The sequence below is a fragment of the Amblyraja radiata genome, chromosome 1, assembly GCF_010909765.2.
Source record: "Amblyraja radiata isolate CabotCenter1 chromosome 1, sAmbRad1.1.pri, whole genome shotgun sequence".
NCBI lineage: Eukaryota > Metazoa > Chordata > Chondrichthyes > Rajiformes > Rajidae > Amblyraja > Amblyraja radiata.
The window spans coordinates 138,390,725-138,402,109 of NC_045956.1; positions in this window are offsets into that span (position 1 = coordinate 138,390,725).

Here is an 11,385-nt window from a genome sequence, read left to right on the forward strand (position 1 = left end):
ATCCAGGTAAGTTGTTGGAAGTTGTAGTTGAGCCTTTTATTTTCCGGAACTCCGCAAAAGTCGCCGCAGGCAGGCGCCATCTTGGGAGATAACTTAAGTTTAGTTTAGTGTATTGTCACATGTACTGAGATACAGTGAAAAGCTTTTTAGATGCATGCTATATGGTCAGCGGAAAGACTATACATGATTACAATCAAGCTGCCCACAATGTACAGATACAGTATAAAGAGAATGTTTAGTGCAAGGTAAAGTCCATAAAAGTCTGATTAAATATAGCCCGAGGGTCTCCAATGAGGTATATGGTAGCTCAGAACCGCTCACTACTTGGTGATCGGATAGTTCAATTGCCTGATAACAGGTGGGAAGTAACTATCCCTGAATTTGGAGGTATATGAAATCAAACAAACTTGTACTTGCCTCATTAACAGTGGTTGTTCCCAGTCCTTGGGTACGTCATTGGGTGGCGCCGCGAGCAGCATCCTCGCCAGCAGCCTGTCTGTCCTTTCGACTATTTTTTGTTATTTTTAGCGCGTCTAAATGTATGATTTAATTTCTCAGTCTGTTTTATATGGGGGGTGGTGGGGGGGAACAGGGGGAACCGCTTTCAGTTGTCGCATCTTCCCCCCCCTCGCAGCCTAACAACTGGATTGGTGTGGCCTCTCCGGGCCGGAGACCAGCCCAGAGCTTCAGCAGCAGGCGCGGCGTGGACGTACCATCACGGAGCCTGGGATCCTTTTCCGAGGTTCGCCAGTGTTCGAGCTCCGACCGCGGGGGCCTGCTGACTGCAGTGGTCATCGGAGCTTCTAGCCGCGGGCGCGGAGCGGACTTACCATCGCGGGGCCTGGGATCCCTTGCCGGGGATCGCCAGAAGAAGTGCTCCGACTGCTGGCCCGTGGTCTTTAACATCGTGAAGCCGCAGTCTCCAGTAAGAAGCGGCCGATTCTGGAACTCCAAGCCGTGGAGTGTGTTCTGATACATCCTGATGAGAGGGCTTGTACATCGGGCCATCCGTAGCGGCGACTGCGGAGGGTTCAAGGCCCCAACCACGGGTGAACATAGGAGGAAGACTGACTAAATGTTATCGCCTTCCATCACAGTGAGGAATGCTGATTCCACTGTGATGGATGTTTATGTTAAACTCTATTGTGTATTGTGTTCTTTTTACTTGTATGCTGTATGGTAACTCAAATATCACTGTACCTACTGTACCTTGAACTTGAACTTGAATTTGTTGCAAGTCACATTTATTTGGAAATCCACAACAAGATTATTTTATTTTAATTAATTGTCTTTGGAAGGAGGTGGTTGAAGTAGAGGCTCTCACAGCATCTAATAAATATCTAGATGAGGCCTTGAATCACCAAAACATAAAAGACTATAGCCCGAATGCTCAAAATTGGGACTTTTTATATGGGTACTTGATCACAACGCACTTGCGTTGTCTGAAGCGCTATTTTCATTCTGCATGTTTAGTTTTGTTTAGTTTAGCTTAGTTTAGTTGAGTTTAGTTTAGCAACACAATGCGAATACAGGCCCTTTGGTCCACCGTCCGCGCCGACCATTAATCCTCGCACATTAACACTATCCTACACACACTAGGGATCATTTACAATTTTACCAAGCCAATTAGCCTACAAACCAGTATGTCTTTGCAGTACAAACTCAGTACAGACAGCCCCAGTCAGGATCGATCCTGGGTCTTGGAGCTGCAAGGCAGCAACTCTACAACTGCGCCACCGTGCCATGTGTCTCTATGTGTGTCGTGCCATATGTCTCTATGATTCAATCAATCTATTGTGCACATGAAAGCTTATACGATTCTTACTAGTTCAACATTTTACCAGTTCTTGTAATGATGCAAAGCCTGTATGCTTGAATCACAAGAAAACAGGCAGTAGTAGGCTACTAATCCTTCACACCTGCCCTGCCATTCAATATGATCATGACTGATCTGCTCTAGTGCTCAATTCATCCTCTGTGTCTGTTCCCTGTAGCTCTGAATCCCCAAATCTTGCAAAATATCATCTACCTCCTCTTTGAATACCTCCAGTGATATCACCACCACAACCCTCAGGAGTAGTGAATTCCTCAAGGGCCTGTCCCACTTAGGTGACTTTTTAGGCGAGTGCAGGGAACTGTGTTCACCTCATGATCGCCCCATGGTCGCCACATGTTCGCTGGTGGTCTCTGGTGAGTATCCTTCATGCTCGCGAGGTGTTCCCGCATTCTGGGAACTAGTTGCGGCCTCAGTATGGTTGCCGCAAATCTTTCAACATGTTGAAAAATTTTCAGCCACCAAAAATTGGTCGCCAGGGAGAAAATCGATAATCCTGTAGTCGTAGGTGCAGTGATAGTGGGGTCACCATGTAGTTGTAGGTAGTCGAGGTAGTCGCAGGTAGTTTTAGTTAATCTCCTTTGCTGACCGGGCATTTTCATTGGCTCATTGGGCAAAAAAAATGTAAGCACGAGTTTTCAGAATCAAGGATAACGGGCCGGTAATGTTAAATGCCCTCTAAACTTCACAGCTGTGTACCTCTGGCTTATTAAAAGTTGTCTGGCTTCTTAAAAGTGTCTCCACTCCCTCTCCCCCCTTCTCTCCCCCCTTCTTCCCCCTTCTCCTCCCTTCTCCTCTCCCACCCCTCCCGCTCTTCTAAAGAACTTACCGTACACTGTGCTAGCCGTCTTAAACTTCCTGTTCATTGCAGTGTTTGTCTATGTCACCTTGGCTTTTAGACGGCGCTCCCCTGCTTTCCCTGGCCCCTGCATTTGCGGTGTGTGTGTGTGTGTGTGTGTGTGTGTGTGTGTGTGTGTGTGTGTGTGTGTGTGTGTGTGTGTGTGTGTGTGTGTGTGTGTGTGTGTGTGTGTGTGTGTGTGTGTGTGTGTGTGTGTGTGTGTGTGTGTGTGTGTGTGTGTGTGTGTTCCACTCTTGACACTCGCCGTTCCAGTTCCCGGTTTTTCAACCGAGTGCCGTAGCTTGACTAAGTGGGACAAGCCTTTTAGATTCACCACCCTGGATCACTATTCATCAGCGAGCAATTAATGTCATAGGAGCAGAATTCAGCCATTCAGCCCATCTAGTCTACTCTGCCATTCAATCGTGGCTGATCTATCTCTTCCTCCTAACCCCGTTCTTTTGCCTTCTCCCCATTATTGGATGCAGATTCAGCTCACCAGGAGGCATAAATAATTCCAGTTCAACTGTGGCATGTTGAAAAGGAGAGACAGTAACTGCCTCTTATGCACTCTCAGATTTTGCATTCCATTGAAATTGAAAAAATATGCTAATCTGTTGCATAAGGTTCAAAGGTTCAAAGGTTATTTTATTGGTCACATACACCTAGATGTAGTGAAATGCTTCTTGCCAATGCGGCACATAAAGAAAGAATACAGACATAACAGTAATAAAGAAATTTAAACATAAAAACATCCCCACACAATGGTTCCCATTATGAGGGAAGGCACAATGTCCAGTCCCCAACCCCAGTTCACCCATAGTCGGGCCTATTGAGGCCTCCACAGTTGCCTTTATGGAGGCCCGATGTTCCAGGCCGTTCTCGCCGGGTGATGGTGCTCCGGCGTCGGGAGAATCCTCTCAGCGGCATGGAAACCCTGGAACGGCCGCTTCCCTTACTGGAGACGGCGGCTTCCGAAGCCAACAAGGCCGTGCAGGACGGAGCTCCACCACTGGCGAACTCGGCGAGAGATCCCAGGCTCCCGATGAAAAGTTCAGCACCGCCGCCCGCAGCTGGCCGCTCCACAGACCCGCAGCTCTGCGATGTTTCATCGGCGGTCTTCAGCTCACCGGAGCTCCAGCGCGGCAACCCGGGCAAGGCATCGCCCGCTCTGCAGTAGCACTCCAGCGCTGTGCCGCCGCCGCCGAAGCCGAGGTACTGGGCGGTCCCCTCAGGAAACGCCGCTCCAGGCCCGCTGGTAGGCCGCGAGGACGGGTCGAAAGTGCAGCCCGGAGAAAAGCTGCCTCTCCGACCAGGTAGGGACCCTGAAAAGTAGTTTCCCCCTTTCTCCCCCCGCCCCCCACATTAAAAAGACTAGAGCTCCAAAAACAAAACACTAAAACTCACTAAAAATAAAAAAAAGAATGAAAAACGAACAGCTGCAGGCTGGGCAGCCATAACACACAGGACGGCGCACCCGAATGGGTCACTGATCCATTATTACACATGTTCGAGCCTCCGCTGAAGGAGAATTTTACTGCAGAAGCCTCGATGCTTAATCTCCATGTGGGCTGAGGTGCAATTGATAAAAATAAACAAAGAACTGCAAGAGACAGATGATGTACCACTGACTGAGTACCGAGTTCATCTCCTTCTGCACCAGAGATAATTAGGTTAGTTGAAGTTAAGTCTTTCATCCATCCCAAGAACCTACAGATTTAAAATCAACTGGCTCCAGTGTCCGATTAACTTATTTCACACATTACTACCATGTGTTGAGACTCTGCTCGAGGCAGTACCTCGACTTCCTGGTGGCGGCGCGACTCGTTGCAGCGGCTCCTACAGCCTGTCTGTCTTTTTTTTTATTTTTCTCTAGTTAAATGTAGTGTTTGTGTTTTTTTAAGCTTGGTTTTAAATGTGTATATGTGGGGGACGGGGGAAACCGTTTTAAATCTCTTCCCTGTTCGGGAGACCCGACCTTTTCCCAGTCGGGTCTCCGTTGTCGTTGGGGCCTAGCACCGTGGAGCGGACTCCAACCTGAACGACCCGGGGGCTCGGGAGACTGCGGACTGCGGACTACTCACCATCGTGGGGCTGGCCGGCCTCGGAGCGTGGTGAGCGGTGGTGACTCGCTGCTGCGACTCGACTCCTGGGGCTCGGAGGCTCCAGCAACGCAGCCGCAGGTCCGGTGGACTGGGACATCGGGAGCTCGCGGGTCCGGGGGGAGAGAGAGACCGCTTCTCCAGCCCGTGTCGCGGGGTTGGAACGACCCGGAGCGGGGTCATACATCGCCCGGCACGGCTTCATGGCCGTGGGACATTACAGCGCCCGCCGGGGGCTCCGACCTTGTACTTTCAGACCGGGAGCGGGGCCGTAAATCGCCCCGCGCGGCCTAAAATGGCCGTGGGACATATCATCACCCGCCTGGGGCTTGGACATCGGGAGAGACATGGCGAGCAGGGGAGAGAAAAGACTTTGCCTTCCATCACAGTGCGTTCACTGTGATGGATGTTTGTGTGAACTTAATTGTGTGTATGTCTGTAGGACATTGTTTTTGTTTGTATGGCTGTGGAAACAAAATTTCGTTTGAGTCTCACTGGGGCTCAAATGACAATAAATTTGTATTGTATTGTATTGTGCTGTAAACAATGTAAAGGGCCTGTCCCACTTGGGCGTGATTTGCGCGTCACGCAGGTGGCGCGCGAAGATTTTGTGAATCCCAAAATCCTGGGGGCGCCGCGCGCGACCACGCGTCACTGCCTATTCCACCATTCCTCACCATGCGCCATGCACGCGTAATGAACGCCATGTGCGCATCACGTGCACGTCACGACGCGCACGTCGTGCCTCATGATGCGTAAATTATGTTGCGTAAATGACGTGCAAATTACATCCAAGTGGGACAGGCCCTTAACTTGTTAATTTCCAAATAAATCAAGTACAGTACTTGTGATGAAGTTGAATGTGAGCCATTCTCAGCTGGTTTGCAACATGCTTTTATATGTTTCCAGGTGGCATGATGATATCAGACCGGGTGGCATGATGATATCAGACCTTTAATTTTGATTACAAAAAGATAAATTATGGAAATTAAAAGTAATTCATGTCATCTGCCCTACATTTAGAAATCTCATGAACTAAATCCAGATGACTAACAATTAGGAACATTTGACCACACAGCAGGCAAATAATGTTTGTAGGCTCCTTAAGCCCCTAGGTGCAAATATTTAAAAACTTGAGTCGTTTAACATATTTTGTTATTTCATTTTTTATCAGGATCTCAGGCATTGTTGGCAAGGCCCGTTTTTACAATACAATACAATACAATACAATTCAATTTATTGTCATTTGGACCCCTTGAGGTCCAAACGAAATGCCGTTTCTGCAGCCATACATTACAAACAAATAGACCCAAGACACAACATAATTTACATAAACATCCATCACATTGCTGTGATGGAAGGCCAAAAAAACTTCTCTCTCCACTGCACTCTCCCCCCCGATGTCAGAGTCAAAGTCAAAGCCCCAGGCGGGCGATGGCGATTGTCCCGTGGCCATTAAAGCCAAGCCGGGTGATGCAAGGTCGCACACCGGGTTCTAGATGTTAGAGCCCCCGGCGTGCGCTCGCAGCCCGCAGCCATTCCAAGCCGCGCGGGGCGGTGCTGTAAGGCCCCGCTCAGGTGCTCTTCAACCCCGCAACTCGGGCAGGAGAAGTCGCCGCTGCGGAAGCCCCGAAAAGCGGTCTCCCTCCAGGGACCCGCGGGCTCCCGGTGTTACCGTCCGCCAAACCCGCAGTTGCAGCCACCGAATCTCCGGGGTCGGGTCGCAGCAGCGTCCACCACAGCTCCACCCGCTCTGGACTCGGCCAGCTCCGCGACGGTGAGGTGAGTAGTCGGCACCAGAGCCCCCGGCCTTCCTGTTGGAGGCCGCTCCTCGTTGCAGCCCCAACGACAACGGAGACCCGACAAAGAAAAGGTCGGGTCTCCCGTGCAGGGAGAGATTTAAAAGTTACCCCCAACCCCCCCACACCCCCCCCCCACACCCCCACACACATACCCCAACAAAATAACAAAAACTACATAAAAACATAGACATAAAATAATAAAAACGCAGACGGACTGCAGAGGCCGCAGCTGACGAGAGTCGCGCCGCCTACCGGAACCCGGTATTGCCCATCCCCACTGCCCTTGAACTGAGAAGCAAGCTGAACAATCTAAGGTGAAAGGGGCAAAGTTTAAAGGAGATGTGCAGGACAATCTTTTTACACTGAAGGGGTAGGTGTCTGAAATGTGCAGACAGAGGTTGATAGTAATTTATCTTGGCATCATATTTGGCATAGACATTATGGGCAGAAAGACGTTATGGGCATTATGTTCCAGTGCTGTACATGGATCTATGTTCCATGCTCTAGGAGTCTAGAACTAAACCCTTGCCCCACTGCCACGTCCAAACTAAGTACAAATCAATGTTATGAGCTAATATGCATGTGTACGACTCATGTACACATCAAATCGAGAATGCATGCCCCATTTAGACATGAGAGAAAAATGTCATTCAAAAATATATATAATTTAAGTTTATAGTTACAATCACAAAATAAGAGATGTGCTGGAAGAACTCAGTCAAACAGCATCAGTGGAAAGAGAAACCAGTTAACATTTCAGTTCAGTCAACCTTCCTCAGAGCTGAGAGGAGAATGGTGGGTGCCGGAGATCTGGGTGTCAGAGTGATAAAAGTCCAGACAGAGAAAGCTAAGACAGGTCAGGTGATAAAGGAACATATGGACCATTACCATGACTATTTATTTCAGTTTTTTATTGTCATATGTTCCAATAGACAATAGATAATAGACAATAGGTGCAGGAGTAGGCCATTCGGCCCTTCGAGCCAGCACCGCCATTCACTGTGATCATGGCTGATCATCTACATTAAGTACCCTGATCCTGCCTTCTCAACATATCCCCTGACTCTGCTATCTTTAAGAGCTCTATCTAACCCTCTCTTGAAAGCATCCAGAGAATTGGCCTCCACTGCCTTCTGAGGCAGAGAATTCCAGAGAATCACAACTCTCTGGGTGAAAAAGTTTTTCCTCATCTCCGTTCTAAATAGTTTACCCCTTATTCTTAAACTGTGGCCTTCCCCAACATCTGGATTTCCCCAACATTGGGAGCATGTTTTCTGCCTCTAGCGTGTCCAATCCCTTAATAATCTTATGTTTCAATAAGTTCACCTCTCATCCTTCTAAATTCCAGAGTATACAAGCCCAGTCGTTCCATTTTATCAACATATGACAGTCCCGCCATCCCGGGAATTAACTTTGTGAACGCTGCACTCTCTCAATAGCAAGAATGTCCTTCCTCAAATTTGGAAACCAAAGCTGCACACAATACTCCAGCTGTGGTCTCACTAGGGCCCTGTACAACTGCAGAGGGACCTCTTTGTTCCTATACTCAACTCCTCTTGTTATGAAGGCCAACATGCTATTAGCTTCACTGCCTGCTGTACCTGCTTGCTTACTTTCAGAGAGTGATGAATAAGGACCCCCAGATCTTTTTGTACTTCCCCTTTTCCCATCCTGACACCATTCGGATATTAATCTGCCTTTCTGTTTGTAATTACCGGACTCATACACATTTAAAGATACAACACATCTTTATTAAACTACTTACAGTATTGGATATGCAGCACATTACATGTCCAAGCTTCTACATCTACTGCCTGACGTAGGCGAGTTCCTAATATTATAAAGCATGTACAAGGCGGGGCTACTACTAACAAACATTCTAATTGGCTAGCATGCAATAGCCAATCTACATCTCTTCTAGTAGAAAATAAAAAAGTGGCTACGGTACCTTAAGCTATATACCGAGTGGAACATGCTAGCAAGATTATACAAAATCACCATATCTAATCGGTGGCCTGCAAACCCGTCTGGCCCTTGTGTGGTAGGAGGCTGCCTCACCTTCTTTTGCTGGGGTCGGGAATCGGGAATAGGAATCGGGAGGGGGGACACGACCGGCGACCTGGCAGGCCTGGTGGAAGAAGACACCACAGGCGAGCTAGGTGTAAACCGACGCGGGGAGCTCGTGGCAGTAACAACAGCTGTAGGTGGAGTAGCTGGTGTGGTGGCTGGAACAGTCCTTGGTGCAAACACGAGAGGTGGGGCATCAGGACCTGTAGGCGCAGGATGAGGCTCCTTCACTGGAAGGTTATGTTGACGGTTACGTTTGTAGATGACACCGTCCACTTCGACAGCAACACGACATCAATCTTACTAATTACTCCTCCCGCAAAAGCCCAAATGTACCTGCTGCGCGATGTCAGAACTGTAACTATTTCCACGCGAGGGGGCGCCGGTTTTGTGTAGCTTACGGTAAAACCTGCAATCACTGTATAAAGCTTAATCACTTTGCAAAATGATGTCGTTCCCATGAGACTGCCAGTACTTCAAGGACGAACTTGCACCTGCTCCAAGAGTTCTCAGATTCTGACTCCCAAGAGCTCGACACTGACTCCCATGAGAACCATTCTGACCATGCTAATAGCAGCCCTGCGATTCACTCCCTCCTACGATCCTCTAACAAGCTGCTTGATCCTGAAGTGACTGAAGCAGGCCTTTGCTAGCCAAAGTGGATACAGGTGCAAAGGTCAATGTAATGTCGATAAGGGAGTTTATCAAAATACGGAATGCCGAACGAATGCAGAAGGACTCCTCCACGCTTCGGGCTTACGGGGGTGAGGTTTTGCATCCACTCGGAAAAGCTGATTTGAAGTGCATGACAGACGACCAGACAAGAAACCAGCAGTTTCACATCATACAATCAGACTCAGAGACCCTTCTCGGTATTAATGCGTGCCATGACCTGGGACTGGTGTAATTTGGATGTGCTGTCCACAAACTATGTCTCACAGATGAGCCAGCACCGCAGCTGCTATCCCAGTACAAAGACCTGTTTGATGATGGACTTGGTGAATTGCCCACAAAGTATCAGATCGCTGTGGATCCTTCGGTCACTCCGTGCACCACATCTTGTTCCCCATGCCATGCGAGATAGAATTCACCATTAACTTAAACGCATGGTTTCCATTGGAGTCATTGCTGAAGTCAGAGACTCGTCTGAATGGGTTTCCACCATGGTCATAGCGACTAAGGAAAACAAAGAAGAGATATGCATCTGCATCAACCCCAGGGACCTGAATACTGCAATTAAGCTCCCCCACTACCCGATGAGAACCACAGAAGACGTCGCTGCGCAGATTGGAAACGCAGCAGTGTTCTCAGTCCTGGATGCCAAAAGCTCTTTCTGGCAAATAACACTAGATCCTACATCATCCAACCTGATGACTTTAGGGACGACAGATGGCACAATGGGCTAAGTGTTCGGCTGGCAACCGGAAGGTAGCCGGTTCGAATCCCGCTTGGAGTGCATACTGTCGTTGTGTCCTTGGGCAAGACACTTCACCCACCTTTGCCTGTGTGTGAATGTGTGTGAATGTGTGTGAGTGATTGGTGGTGGTCGGAGGGGCCGTAGGCGCAGATTGGCAGCCACGCTTCCGTCAGTCTGCCCCAGTCTGCCCCAGGGCAGCTGTGGCTACAGAAGTAGCTCACCACCACCGAGTGTGACTGAGGAGTGAATGAATAATGCGATGTAAAGCGCACACCACACTACTTGAGTATTAGAAAGGCGCTATATAAATCCCATCCATTATTATTATTATTTTGCCACACCCTTTGGCCGTTACAAATTCTGTCCCACTTCTGACTCATACACATTTAATGATACAACACATCTTTATTAAACTACTTACAGTATTGGATATGCAGCACATTACATGTCCAAGTGTCTACATCTACTGCCTGACATAGGCAAGTTCCTAATATTATAAAGCATGTACTAGGTGGGGCTACTTCTAACAACCATTCTAATTGGCTAGCATGCAATAGCCAATCTACACTATTTTTGCCACCAAAGTGGATAACCTCACACGTATCCACATTAAGCTGCATCTGCAATGCATCCGCCCACTCACCTAACCTGTCCAAGTCACCGTGCATCCTCATTATACAGGGCCCCAGCACCGAGCCTTGCGGTACCCCACTAGTCACTGCCTCCAAACGGAACAATGAAATTCTTACTTGCAGCAATACAATAGAATATGTAAACATAGTACGCTGTAAACAATATAATAAACAATAACAATGTTTAGTGCACACATACACACATAAAAATGAAACAAACAAACAAACAATAGTAGTGCAAAAAAACAAAACCAATACCCCCAAGTCTATGTAGTTCAAAACGTATTTGATTGTAGTGTTTAATAGCCTAATGGCTGTACAGAGGAAACTGTTCCTGAAGCTGGACGTTACAATTTTCACGCTCCTATAATTTCATCCCGATGGCAGGACACTCCCAATGAGTGCATGGCCGGGGTGGTGTGGATTTCTTGTGTGCTGGCCACTTTTTTGAGGCAACCACTCCTGTAAATCCCTTTGATGGTGCAAAAGTCAGTATCCGTGATGTTCACCACTTTCTGCAGTCTTCTTCACTCCTATGCATTCAATTTGCTGAACCAGGCAATGATGCAACCACTCAATATGCTCTCTACTGTACACCTGTAGAAGTTCTGGTACTGGAATATGGAACAAAATTCCTTTGTCTTCCCTGATTGAGTTCTTCCAGCAGTTTGTTTATTGCTTGAGGAAACAGAG